Source organism: Pseudophryne corroboree, chromosome 4, assembly GCF_028390025.1.
Source record: "Pseudophryne corroboree isolate aPseCor3 chromosome 4, aPseCor3.hap2, whole genome shotgun sequence".
NCBI classification, from domain to species: Eukaryota; Metazoa; Chordata; class Amphibia; order Anura; family Myobatrachidae; genus Pseudophryne; species Pseudophryne corroboree.
In genome coordinates this window covers 146,280,850-146,293,151 of record NC_086447.1, presented here as the reverse complement: position 1 = coordinate 146,293,151, position 12,302 = coordinate 146,280,850, and the positions used below count along the sequence as shown (strand labels likewise).

Here is a 12,302-nt window from a genome sequence, read left to right as displayed (position 1 = left end):
AGTTTGTAATTGTCAGTGTGAGGCAGCGCTCTCGCTGCCTCATATCCAGTTATGGCTAGGATTTTTTACAGCAAAAATGATTACAATAATACAAAGAAGTTAGTTATAACACAGAATCTGTGTTATAAATATCTTCTTTGTATTATTGTAATCATCAGATTGGAATATAACAGTGAGGCACTGCCTCCCCTGTCTCCCCTGACTGCACTTCCCTGATCCATAGTGACCAATTTGGGATGCGGTCAAGATCCCGCCGGACGGAATTCCGGCGGTCAAAATACCGACACCGGGATCCCGACCGGCACAATCCCGGCATTTTCTCCCTCTGTGGGTGTCCACGACACCCATAGAGGGAGAATAAATTAGTGTGCTGAGCGTAGCGAGGTACCGTGCCCCCAAGGGACTGCGTTGCGCTCGCCCCTTGTCGGGATTGTGCCAGTCGGGATCCCGGTGTCCGTATTCAGACTGCCGGGATCCCATCCGGCGGGATTTCGTACTGATCCCACCTATTCTACCAGAATATCTGGGAGACTTCTGGATTAAGGTGAAGACCTCCTGTTCTCCAGGAAGGGCAGGAAGTTCTCTGCAGAGTGCCTACATGCTGCGAGGTGGGCAGTCAGTGTCGGACTGGGGCATGAAGGGCCCACCGGGGAATGCAGTGGTAGGGGCCCATGTTTAGGGGTGTGGTCAGTCTCCAGAGGGGGTGTGGACAGCCGTTACATTGGATTGCCTAACCATTAGTGAGTGCATGGGCTGGGCCCCTTGACAAATATATAAATACTTCTAGTGCGTGCATGATAATGTACCAGATAAATATTGGCAATGCACTGTAGGGAATACATTATAGTCCCGTGCAGTATAAAAAGTAACATATGTATAATGTATAATTCATCTGCACACTCTGGAACCTGATCACTAGAGGAGGAGGAGGGCCCCCAGGCAGTGGGGCCCACCGGTGGTTTTCCCTGTACCCCTGTGGGCCAGTCTGACGCTGTGGGCAGGGATGTAAATTGCATCATCAGGCTCCGCGCACCTCAGAACATAAAGTATGATGGGGCATGATGACATGAAATGCCCAATCACTCCCCTGCTATTCTTTGCATTGGGTGGCTGGGGCTTTTATAAACATAATTACCACACCCACCACCCATTATTCTTACCCTTATCTCAAGGCATAAGAAACCAGCCATCATGGTAACAGAGCGACAAGACACAGCCAATCAGCTTTTGCGAATAATAATACAGAACATTGGACAACTTTATTCACACATAAAGACGACCTGTCAGGTGTGCCTCATCCATTGTGCGTGTGGTTAAAATAATAAAAGCCCCCATGTACTCCTTCTGCCCAAAAACATCGTAATATATTGGCATGCAAAATGTGATTACTAGATGCTGGCTGTAATGTTGGAGTCGTGCTCGCTCCCTTCCTTAACATTGCCGCTTTCCTGCTTTGCAAACACAGAATAATTGTATGTAGAATCTTCCTGGGAATGGCGCCGACACTGCAGCCCAAGGCAACATATTTTTATGTTATTGGATGCTATGCGATACAACCAGCTGAATCTTTTGCAGATGTATTGAGTTGATAAACTGCAAAAAACAGTATGTAAATCTCAAAGAATAAATTCCATCTCCATGCTGCAAATGTGGAAAATGAACCACCACCTCCCATGCTCCCTCTTGTTTGTATTACAGGTTCCTTACCCACAGCCCTCTACGCGTCGCTGTTGAGTTCATGATTTTATTGGCACACCATAACTGATGGCTGATAGACCAAAGTCCAAGTCCTATCTGCATCCAGCTCTCATTGCTATTACCACTTCTGGCGCCTGACAAGCCAGATCCCAGGTGCAACAACTGTTGTGGATGGACCACGGAGTTGTTGGCCTGATGTGTCTCAACAATGTAACAGGAGGCAGGGTCAATCTAAAACTTGACTTGCAGCCCTTTTCACTATTGGAACCTCCATTCTGGAGACCAATATAAATATGGACCCCAACAGTGCAGAGAAAGGGGTCCTACAGAAGCGACCTTGTAATACAGGTAATGGGGAGCGTGGACGAAGGTGGTCATTTAAAAAAATATTTGTGTACAATTGGAATTACCTTTGAATCCTTGTGTGGTACTAATGTACAGTCAGAATGGCTAATAATACAATGACCTATTGAAAAGCAGTAATAAACGCATAGAAATCATTGGGGGTAGTATTGCTGATGTATTTATTGCATAATGATACACAGAGAGAGAATGTCTCGGTATTCATCATTAGACTGTGCGGTGCCTGAACAGGTGGTGCATCATTCCTGTAAACAAGTGTATTAGTGTGTCCTGTGAGGATGTACTAGTAAACTTCTAGTCTTACATTATGGGTGTTTATTTCTCAAGGGATAGACTGTTGGCACTAAACAAATGCAAAAGAGAGAAAAAAATAATAATCACACTGCAGAATAGCTGTTACTCGCCCTGTTTATATATATATACACACACACACACACACACACACACACACACACACACACACACACACACACACACACACACACAGTGCATCTGGATTTTTTTGCATTTTGTTATGTTACAGCCTTATTCTACAATGTAATAAATTCATTTTTTCCCTAAAAATTCTACACACAATAGCCCATAATGACAACATGAAAAAAGTTTTTTTTAGATTTTTGCAAATTTATTATAAATTAAAAACTAAGAAGTCGCATGTACATAAGTATTCACAGCCTTTACCATGAAGCTCAAAATTGAGCTCAGGTGCATCCTGTTTCCACTGATCATCCTTGAGATGTTCCTACAGCTTAATTGGAGTCCACCTGTGGTAAATTCAGTTGATTGGACATGATTTGGAAAGGCACACACCTGTCTATATAAGGCCCCACACTTGACAGTGCATGTCTGAGCACAAACCAAGCATGAAGTCAAAGGAATTGTCTGTAGACCTCCGAGATGGATTGTCTCGAGGCACAAATCTGGGGAAGGGTACAGAAAAATATCTGCTGCTTTGAAGACTGTCCTTCTGGAAGGTTCTCCTCTCTCCACAGAGGAATGCTGTAGCTCTGACAGAATGACTATTGGGTTCTTGGTCACCTCCCTGACTAGGGCCCTTCTTTCCCGATCGATCAGTTTAGATGGACGGCCAGCTCTAGGCAGAGTCCTGGTGGTTCCAAACTTCATTCATTTACAGATGATGGAGGCCACTGTGCTCATTAGGACCTTCAAAGCAGCAGATATTTTTCTGTACCCTTCCCCAGATTTAGTGCCTTGAGACAATCCTGTCTCGGAGGTCTACAGACAATTCCTTTGACTTCATGCTTGGTTTGTGCTCAGACATGCACTGTCAAGTGTGGGACCTTACATACACAGGTGTGTGCCTTTCCAAATCATGCCCAATCAACTGAATTTACCACAGGTGGATTCCAATTAAGCTGTAGGAACATCTCAAGGTTGATCAGTGGAAACAGGATGCACTTGAGCTCAATTTTGAGCTTCATGGTAAAGGCTGTGAATACTTATGTACATGTGATTTCTTAGTTTTTTATTTTTAATAAATTTGCAAAAATCTCCCAAAAAACTTTTTTCATGTTGTCATTATGGGGTATTGTGTGTAGAATTTTGAGGGAAAAAATGAATTTATTCCATTTTGGAATAAGGCTGTAACATAACAAAATGTGCATATAGAAAAATATATAGAGAAAAAAAATATTGTCATCAATTCTATATATTGAAACGTTGATTGAAACTACACAGCGTCCGTATGTTATTCATGCTGCTTAATGCTTGAGTGCCGCACCAGCGTTTTTTCTACATTTCTCCTTGTGAGGGCACCGGCTCAAGTTGATTTATTATGTTGGGGGTGCCGAACCTTGGAAGTAACTATATATATATATATATATATATATATATATACATTCAGGGGCGTTTCTACAGAGGAGGGGGCCCGTGTGCACCTCCGGGTTGGCCGCCTCATCTAAACGGCACTGTAGACTCCGCCATTGTTCTGGAGTCTACTGCACATGCGCAGGTCTCCAGAAACCTGGGGCCCGCCATGATCTGGAGACCAATTTGGCCACCGCGCATGTGCCGATTTCCGCCGCGATTGCTGCACCCGCCGCTGGACTATGGTAAGGTAAGTATTTAAATGGGTGCAGTGTGTGAAGTGTGGACCCCCCTAGACCTAGGGGCCCATGTGCACCGCACCCATTGCACCCGTTATAGAAACGCCAATGTATATATTATTCCCGGGTCTGGCACTCCATAGTAATAGGCAGCTTTTGTTGGTGCCCTTGCAAGAAAAACTTGTAGCAATACTCGCTGGTGCGGCACTCAGCACTTTCATTCAAAGAAACTATGCCGACAGGAAACTTCTTGTCCGCATTGTTTCTTTGGATGAAAGTGCTGAGTGCCAGGCCACCGAATATTGCTATATATATATATATATATATATATATATAAATCTAGCCAGTACAACACTACCTTCATTTTATGTTATAAATGAGACATTTTGTGAGATACAGACACAAACACACACTTGCTCCCACACACATAAATAGACACAGAAGCACTCGCCCACATACATAAACAGACACAGACACACATTAGTGCCATGAGACAAAGGGTCCTATTTATTAGTTATGTTACAGAAATTAGGAATCCCTGCACAATGTAAGCATTTCTTGCACAAAAGCAGCCCCATAGGTTTCTATGGATGTTGCTAAACCATCAGATTGATCAAGCTTGACTCCACAACTAATGCTATATGAAAATGGCAGTGTTCCATAGGCTACTCCATCTCCCCCACCGATGCACAGTTCAAGGGTTGAAATGCGCAGTAAGCTCGTTGGGTCCATACACAAAAGCAGTGATAACGATAGCTATTTCTTAGCTTCTAGGCATTTTCTGAGGCAGAGGTCGTTTGCAAGCTCTGTCCTGGTGGTTGCGTATTGATAAATGCATGCAATATTTTTCAACGTTGCAATGCACATTGTGGCGAATATGTCTCATCACTATCACATATAAAATGCGAATTGTGATAAAGTGGGGTCAAAGTGAGCAACTCACCTCAGGCGGTACAAGTTTTCCTCACACAGCTAGTGTACAAACACGGAAGGTGGTACAGAGTGAGGGAATACTGGAATCCTTGACACAAATCGTAGACGCGACACTATTATATGTTTATTTACAATAAAAATAAAAAACACAAATTCAGATTTCACAAACACACACGCACTTACAAACATTTCTGACATAGGTATTTCAACTCCAGTCCATTTGGATTTGGACATGTTTTATTCGCTCTTTCAATACCTAAAACCAGGGGAACATCTAGTGTGGAGGAGACCCGTGTGCAGGCTCCATCTGGGCCCCTTCCTCTCTAGCTGGCAGCGCTGTAGCTCTGGGCAATGGTGTCACTAGGGGAAGCTAGCGCTGTTCCAGAGTCTTACGCACATGTGCAGGTCTCCAGGAAAATGGTGCAGTGGCCATTTTCCTAATGATTTTCTACTTAGCATGCATGAAACACCGAGGGAAATGGCCGCTGTGGAGGGTAAAAATAATGGATGCAGGGTATGCAGTGTGGGCCTCCCTGGACCCCGGAGGCCCCTGTGCACCGCACACACTCCACTCATTATAAATACGCCAGTGCCTAGAACACATGGGACGGAGACTGATTTATATGCACCATGTTAAAGGTATTAAAGGCCTCTGAGTTATATGTCAGTATGTTTTGGGACCATATATATATATTTTCAGTTCAGTTCTGCACATGCACTAGAATTAAGGGGGTAATTCCAAGTTGATCGCGGCAGGACTTTTTCTTAGCAGATGGGCAAAACCATGTGCACTGCAGGGGAGGCAGATATAACATGTGCAGAGAGAGTTAGATTTGGGTGGGTTATTTTATTTTTGTGCAGGGTAAATTCTGGCTGCTTTATTTTTACACTGCAAATTAGATTGCAGATTGAACACATCACACCCAAATCTAACTCTCTATGCACATGTTAAATCTGCCTCCCCTGCAGTGCACATGGTTTTGCCCATCTGCTAACAAAAGTCCTGCTGCGATCAACTTGGAATTACCCCCTAAGGGCCTAATTCAGAGTTGATCGCAGCAGTAAATTTGTTAGCAGTTGGGCAAAACCCTGTGCACTGCATGGGGGGCAGATATAACATGTGCAGAGAGAGTTAGATTTGGGTGGGGTGTATTCAAATAGAAATCTAAATTGCAATGTAAAAATAAAAGCAGCCAGTATTTACCCTGCACAGAAACAAAATAACCCACCCAAATCTAACTCTCTCTGCAAATGTTATATCAGCCACATCTGCAGTGCACATGGGGGGTAATTCCGAGTTGATCGCAGCAGGAACTTTGTTAGCAGTTGGGCAAAACCATGTGCACTGCAGGGGAGGCAGATATAACATGTGCAGAGAGAGATAGATTTGGGTGTGGTGTGTTCAATCTGCAATCTAAATTGCAGTATAAAAATAAAGCAGCCAGTATTTACCCTGCACAGAAATAAAATAACCCACCCAAATCTAACTCTCTCTGCACATGTTATATCTGCCTCCCCTGCAGTGCACATGGTTTTGCCCAACTGCTAACAAAGTTCCTGCTGCGATCAACTCAGAATTACCCCCCATGGTTTTGCCCAACTGCTAACATATTTGCTGCTACGATCAACTGAATTACCCCCAAAGTGTAAGCAAATACGGACAATATGGAGTCATATGCATTGCAGTCACATCTTCACTAGTGGGTTGTAACTGGGTAACTACAGGAGGTCCCACGTAGGGAAAACCCACTCAGGGCATTTTAACCCAACTGCGGATATGCAGAGTTGGACAGAAGTGTTCATGTTCTCAGATGTATAATTTGCACCTAGTATAAGCTGCTACAAGGTGATGATAGTAGGCAACCAAGACTACACATAGTGACAGGTACACCACAGAATGTTTACAACTCTGCATATAAGTGAATATGTACCTTTTTATTCCACGTACGCAGTGCCGAGGTGCATACTGTACATTCTGTCTGCTTTCCATCCAACTTAGTGTTGGGCATACAAGTACATATTCCGTATTTCGGAATATGTGGATATGGGATACTCAACCTGTACTTATACATTTAAAGGACAGGGGCTTATTACAGAGTTACTGTATATAACAGGACTCAATTTGTTTTTTTGTTTGTGTCATTTGTTTTGCTTTGTTTGTGATGATTATAAATATCCTTTAGTCTGGTACCAGCCAGTGGCCTAATTAGCATGGAAAAATGAATCAGTGCTTTATTTGTAGTATTATTATTATTATTATTATTATTATTATTATCATCGTTATATTATGGTCAATTCATGAAACAGTGAAAAGTGTGGAGAAGTGAGCCCAATCAACATTGAAGTAACATTTATAATTTGCATACTATACAATTGTATGGAGCAGCTGATTGGTTGCCAAGGGCAACTTCTCCACAGGCTCACTTATCCACTCTTTTCACTGCTTCATGAATAGACCCATTAGTCTTTGACAGATGAAAGTACCATTTGACATTATCTCTCATTTCAAAATAACTTGGTTCACTCAAAATATCATTCATAATTTGACTGTACACTACCATATTTCTATCAATGTTCATCACCCATATCTAGTTACTGACTGAACCTGCAGCATCATTGTATGCAACAGCTACTATATACTGTAGTTACTGATTCTGCTGACAATAAAAATACAAGTTAGTTATTATCCTTAAGATCAGCCATAAAAAATTATAGCTGGAAATGGAAATTACATGAATATATTGACAGTGGACTCATATACACAAGTGTAAATGATGATCGGACTATTCTCTGTATGAAAACCACTGTAGTTGTACATTGCATTAAATACAAGTTATTGAGGGGCAGATGTATTAACCTGGAGACGGGATAAGGAAGTGATAAACCAGTGATATGTGCAAGGTTATAAAGGCAGCAGCCAATCAGCTCCAATATGTAAATTAACAGTTAGGATCTGGGGGGTAATTCTGAGTTGATCGCAGCAGCAAGTTTGTTAGCAATTGGGCAAAACCATGTGCACTGCAGGGGGGGGGGGGCAGATATAACATTTGCAGAGAGAGTTAGATTTGGGTGGGTTATTTCGTTTCTGTGCAGGGTAAATACTGGCTGCTTTATTTTTACACTGCAATTTAGATTTCAGTTTGAATACACCCCACCCAAATCTAACTCTCTCTGCACATGTTATATCTGCCCCTCCTGCAGTGCACATGGTTTTGCCCAACTGCTAACAAAATTGCTGCTGCGATCAACTCAGAATTACCCACCTGATTGGCTGCTGCCTTTATCACCTTGCACATATCACTGGTTTATCACTTCCTTATGCCTTCTCCAAGTTAATACATCTGCCCCTTAATCATTTATGTGCACCTGATTAGCACTAACTGCTGAGTGAGCTGTAAGAGTGCTATAAAGAATGCCTCCCTGATATTAAAGCGATTAAAACATATCAGGCATCAATATCTTTTCCAGGGACACAAATTGTATAACACCCAAGAAGCACTCAATATAGAGTATTAATATAGAGTATACCCTTACCTAACAAGTAGGGTTGCCCATTAAATTACAATCCGTCAATGGTATTTCACCATCGATGGAAAACTATGGTTCACGATGGCTGTACGTGCACACAGAAAAAGAGACTAATAGTAGCTTATAGGGACCCTGCCATTGACCACCAGAGACAAAACATTGATGATATACAATATGAAAATGACTGTGCATATGTACGATTGTGAAGGCCATTGTGATTAAAAAAAAGGACCTTAAAGTATTAGGGGTATATTTACTAATAGACGGTTTGCCAAAGCAGTCGATCATTGGTGGTTTTCACAATAGTTTTGAAACGGGAATCAATGCTAAACAAGCCTGATTTGGCACTGATTCCTGTTACCTGTATTTTATAACTCTCAGTCAAAGCAGCCTATTATTGTTACTGGAAATGAATGCTGTTGATCTCCATTTACCTTCAGGCGTTATATAAAACACAACTGTGGGTCAATAGGCTGTGCTTTTTGGTGTCATTAGTACTGTACTTCCCCACATTTGCTTTTGTGCCCCTTTCTTTGCAGCTGTGATAAAGATGATTAGAGGATGCACACATGGGCTGTGAACTAGGATCAGTGATGTGTGCATCTATGTTATTCTGGCATACCTATGAATATCTATGCTCCAATGCATCATTTATGTGGGTTCCGGATGATCAGTCGATAGTCATTAGGTCGACCCCATATGGTTGACATGCATTAGGTCGAACATGTAAAAGGTTGACAGTTACAAAAGGTCGACAAGTTCAAATGGTCAAAATGACAATGGTCGACGCAGGTTTTATTTTGTCATCTTTTCTATCTTTTCATTCACCAACCACATTGCTACTATTGAGAATAGTAACATGTGCCGAGCGAAGAGGTAGCAGAGCAAGGCACCTTGCCTGAAGCGTGCCGAGCAAAGTGAGCCCGCGTGGGTACACGTTTCTAATAATTTGGCTTACATGTGATTAAACATACAAAATGACATGCGAAAAACGTGTGTCGACCTTTCTTGTGTCAACCAGTCCCATGTAAACCTTTTTACAGTGTCAACCTTTTGTACCTGTCGACCTTTCATGGTGGCTACCTTTTTCATGTAGACCTATTGACCCTTAAGACCTTTTGACCTAGTCGACCTACTGCATGTCAACCAAATGGGGTTGACTTATTGACTGTCTGGTTGACCCATTGACCAACACCCAATGTGCTGTGTAAATATCAGCCAATGTCAGAAATAGCTACATACTGGGTATATGAATAATATCAGCTAGTCCATATCAATGATTATAATTATAAAGTGCTGACCTACCTGGAAAATATAATATGGGTCACATTTCAGGTGCCCCATAGGTGGTCCTTGGTTGTTAACAAGAGCCGCACCAACTGCACCAAGTCATTGGCTAGCTAGTGCAGCATGGTTTCACAGGTGATACATGCCAATAGAGCAGCCTGAATGGTAGCATTCGTCTCACCTGTCTGATAATAACACAGCTTTTGCATTGTAGAGCAAAGGCTGTAGACTGGAGCAGGATCTGACATAATATGAAATGCATTAGCTGCAATAAGTCTACCTTGTCTGGAACCAAATAATGGATCACCCTATTATACAGGTTATGGGGATGCGTGTGCAAAGACCGTGAACTCATGATAAATAAGATAAAGGAGAAAATGACTTCTTAGAAGGGCCACAAGTGGTAATCTTGAGTACTCTATGTGGCCCTTCTCTTTCTTGCTCTCACCTCTTGTTGAAACTAACATGTCCAACATGACTTTCCCCAGTACAGATAAACAGGCAATCAAAGCAAATGCCATTTCTGTTATTAAAAATGACATTGTAATGTTTCCAAAATAGTTCAAAAGTGGCGCCATGTTTGTACTGTGTATTATACAGTACCTCAGAGTATAAACCAGGGACATAGCCCCGATGCTGAGCAAACTCTTTTCCACTCAAACCTTCCAAACATGCAAATAATCTCCACTGGACGCTTATTATCAAGAATGACCTGTGTCTTTCATAAAATCCAGCAGCCAATTAGTTAATATACAGCAATACTGCAGATTGCCAATAATACAGTACATTGTTGCAATTTGAAGTTGCAAACAGATGCCCCGTTAAAATAGCATTTTTATTGTTAAGTCCCTATATTTAAGCAATCTTTAATTTGCTTCTTAATAGTCAACGTTAATCCTGGTGTTGTAGAGTTGCAAAAAAACATACTGCTCCGCAATTATGGTGCAGACATGGCTGCAGACACAAGTGTGTACTGTATTTCTTCAGCAGTAGCCAATTGCCCAGATGCATAAAGCAGGTGGGAATTTCAACGCAGCAAAGGGTCTGTTGGCAGATAGAGTATTGATTTCAGTCCCTATTCTCAGTCTACCATGGCAGACTCTTGATTTAATAGCTCTCGATGGGTTGCCTGCAACCCTGATTATTTCTTAAACCAGCTTAGTTGGCAATGTTGTAAGGCGGTGAATATATCTTCCAAGCAGAAATATGCAAAAGATATATAAGATTTACTGTACTGAACTGATGTATTAAAGCTGGATCTAATTAATGCAACCCCTAGTACTGCTCTGTCAAATTGTATATATTTAGGCCAATCAAACACAGGAAATACTGTATATTACGCAATGCAATTATATAAATTCTCACACAATAGAAAGGTGTAATAATGCAGAAAGATACTCTACACTGTACCGTAAATATCCTAAATCCGAATTATTAGCAATGTTGCCGATATCAGGGAGTTTACGGTTCTTGTAAAATAAGTATTTCATTTAGAAGTAGATGCATTTCATTGAACAGACAGTGTGAACCAGACTCTATGCAGTATCTAGAAGTCTGGATGGAATTTTAATCCGTAGATGCTGCAATGCCAGGAAGAGCCAGCAGCTCACTGGCTGCACAAAGTTTCATGATAAATAACCTGGGAGATAAACACATGGACTTCACATCATGTACAAACATCCACCTACTTCATGTAGCGTCATCTTACAGAAAACACATATGTCTGGGCTGGAGGGAAGATTACAGCACAAACTGTGGTTGGCAGGCATATAAAGACTTAGGCATTCTGTTTGGTATATAATAAACACAGCAAATCCCTATATCCCCTAAATGATTAAAACGAGCCACTTTCCCTCCAGACAGGACAAACACTGATGCTGTGTTATACCATCGATGTTACAGAATTCACAATATAGATGGTATAATAAAGTGACTCTCTTTGTTCTTATCCTTTGTTGCCTCTGTGTGCCAGTTTTAATCTCACTATTGTACTTGTATATAAAAAAGGCATAGCAGGAGCAGACACAGGGTGTAACAGTGGCATATGTATTCATGTAAAACTCCTACTACTAGCTGGCTGTCAGTAACTGCACATCACCCGCTGTTCACAATAAATCCTCAGCAAATGACGTAAAAATAAAACAGGACTTTTGATACACATCATTCTCTGCTCAGTGGGATGAGATGGTGAAAACACTTAGACCTTTTGCTCCAAAGATAAGGTACGCATCCAAAGGTTACTGGAAATGCAGACTTAATGTAATTGTCTGTCTATTTCTCATACTATAATGTGGTGTCTGGTACATGAATAATAGCATCATGGTAGATGGGTAAAATGCCAGATATACTTTTTAAATGGATGAAAATATAATAACAACATTTACAAAGCAATCTATCATCTAATCTATCTATCTATCTATCTATCTA

The 12,302-nt window shown here is 41.5% G+C and overlaps 1 protein-coding gene and 1 long non-coding RNA gene across 11 annotated transcripts in view; one reads left to right on the top strand and one right to left on the bottom strand.

Moving 5' to 3' along the window:
* The window catches only part of LOC134909068 (uncharacterized), a 362,147-nt gene that overhangs the window by 289,737 nt on the left and 60,108 nt on the right, over nt 1–12,302 (top strand). The window lies entirely within an intron of this gene.
* The window catches only part of MYT1L (myelin transcription factor 1 like), a 760,642-nt gene that overhangs the window by 742,795 nt on the left and 5,545 nt on the right, over nt 1–12,302 (bottom strand). The gene's annotated exons all lie outside the window — the stretch shown is intronic.